General features: G+C 37.2%; 1 non-coding gene across 1 annotated transcript; it reads right to left on the bottom strand.

Annotated features, from left to right (window-relative positions):
- Positions 1 to 865: 865 nt before the first annotated feature.
- Positions 866 to 1,026, bottom strand: LOC150094307 (U1 spliceosomal RNA). The gene has a single exon (XR_016550287.1). It is a non-coding gene; the product is annotated as a U1 spliceosomal RNA (small nuclear RNA).
- Positions 1,027 to 2,318: the final 1,292 nt, after the last annotated feature.

Raw genomic sequence — 2,318 nt, forward strand, 5'->3', positions numbered from 1 at the left:
GTAAATGGCCAGATTCGCCACAATTGCTGCACTTGGCCCTGGCACATTCTGCTCCCAGGTGTTCGTGGGAGCCACACCTGTAGCATTGCTTTGTGACACCTGGGTAGTTTACCATGACTTTTTCGGAGCCGATGGTGACAAAGTTCGGAACAGGAGTTTTCATCTCCATTGTGAAGATGACCACTCCTGATTTCCAATCCGGGTAGTCGACATCAGTGCCCCGTTTAATGTTCTTAATTGTGCCCCATTTAGCGAATGTCTTGTGGATGACGTCGTCGCTATTTTCTATATATTCGAGGGGGAACCTGTCAATTTTTACCGTTCTTAACAGGCTTCCCACTAAGAACGGAGTGATTTCTACGTCATTACATTTATAACCCTCCAGCAGTTTGTCCCTAGTTGTGGTGTTTTTTACCACTACCTGGTATCTCCCTGCCCCGAAGGGGGTAAACCCGTAAATGTTTTCGGAACCTACTGCCTCACAAAGTGCTTTGCAGATATGTCTTTTGTTTAGGGCTGGGTCCGTTTGAAAACCGACCGTTCTCACCCTAGGAAGTAGTGAAGACATGTCGGTCTTAAGTTTGGCCACGGCCAAAAAAAGAACACACACAAAAAAAAAAAGGATATAGGATCTAGGGAAGAGAAGGATCGTGGTGGTAGATTAGTAAAAATACCGTAGGACAGGAAGGTTCTACAAGCAAAGAGAGAAATCCCGTAAGAACAAGTCTTACCAGCAAATCTACTAGCAGAAAGAGAAAAAAAAAAGGAGTGAAAGGAATCCAAAAATAGAAAACAATCTTACCAACCACGATCGATCCGGAAAGAGCAGCTGTCATAGAGGGTCGCGTCCGCTGAATCCTGGATTGAATGAATCAGTCACCGCATCTCACCACTACCAAAAATTTTACGCTCTGCTAACCCAGTTTGGGAGAGCAGCAGGTGTCAGCAAACCCGAAGTGCAATGGGCGGCCTCTTGCTGTGGAATCCTCCTTGATGATCAAGGAATTCCCAGCGCCAGGTAAGTATGACTAAACTCCTTCGCAGACTAATACTACTAGCATCGTTATGTAAAAATCATAATGGTGTCTTTATAAATTTTTTTAAATATAATTAAAAATATTAAGTAATATTAATAAAATTATCTTATTAATAAATAAAATGAAATGAAATTTTATTAATAATATAAGTTGAATTATTAATAAATTATTAGAATATTAATTTATTAAGAGATTAAATAATATTCGTATCATTTAGTAATAATGAATGAGTTATGACATATAGGATGTCTTCCAATAGAAGTTATAATTTGCAAGATTGTAACTTACAATTATTGTAAGTTACAAAAACAGTATTATTGCTATAATACTGTTTTTTAATTGTATTTTTAATTTTTTAATTATATTATTATAATTATCAATAATACAGTAAAACCTCGAAGTTACGCGGTAGATGAGATCAACAAAAAGTGCGTAAGTCGAATTCGCGTAACTCGGGGTATAATTTTGCATGTAATTTATATATACAAACATACAAAATATTACTTAATCGGGACCAAAGGTTTAAAAAACACCTATATTTTTTAAGAAATATAATCATAATTGTAGTTTTTCGTACATAAAAAAAAAGAAAGTTATTTCGATGTCGATGGTTTCATAAAATCTAATAGATTCGTCTGACAGCATAATGTCTTTTTCTTGTCACGCAAAATTTCTTCATAGCAAGCCAATGATTTGTTCATTCCTTGCCTTGTGGCTACAATTCGTTCCTCGTTAAAATCTATGTCCTCCAAAATCTGTAAACCTTTCTTAATTAAGCTGAGACCTTCTGTTAATTTTGCAATTGTCATGTGCTTTTCTGGTAGAACTGGATCTGACGTTTTGGTCTCTTCAGTAGCCCTTTGCTCACGCATCTCTATGAGCTCGTCGATTGTAAGCTCCTTGTTATGTGAGTCTAACAGCTCGCTGACATCTTCACTGTCGACTTCTAAATTTAATTGCCTGGCAAGTTTGACAACTTCTCCTATTGCCTCAGCAACTTGATCAGTTTCTGGCAACATTTTCGTTTCGCATTTAAAAAAGGATGGACAAAGTTTTTTCCAGACACCATTCAAGGTTTTTTGGGAAATTTCATCCCAAGAATCTCCGATAATCCTTACAGCATCTAAAACATTAAACTGTTTCCAAAACTCTTTAACAGACAGTTGCTCATTTTGCCTCATAGCTTCATTCAGACTTGCAAATGAACGCCGTGTGTGTAGTACGCTTTACATGTTTTGATAACGCCTTGGTCCGAGGCAAGAAAACAACTTTTACACGTGA

Source organism: Typopeltis vanoorti, chromosome 22 (genome assembly GCF_054136105.1).
Source record: "Typopeltis vanoorti isolate ZY-2024b chromosome 22, IOZ_Tvanoo_1.0, whole genome shotgun sequence".
NCBI lineage: Eukaryota > Metazoa > Arthropoda > Arachnida > Uropygi > Thelyphonidae > Typopeltis > Typopeltis vanoorti.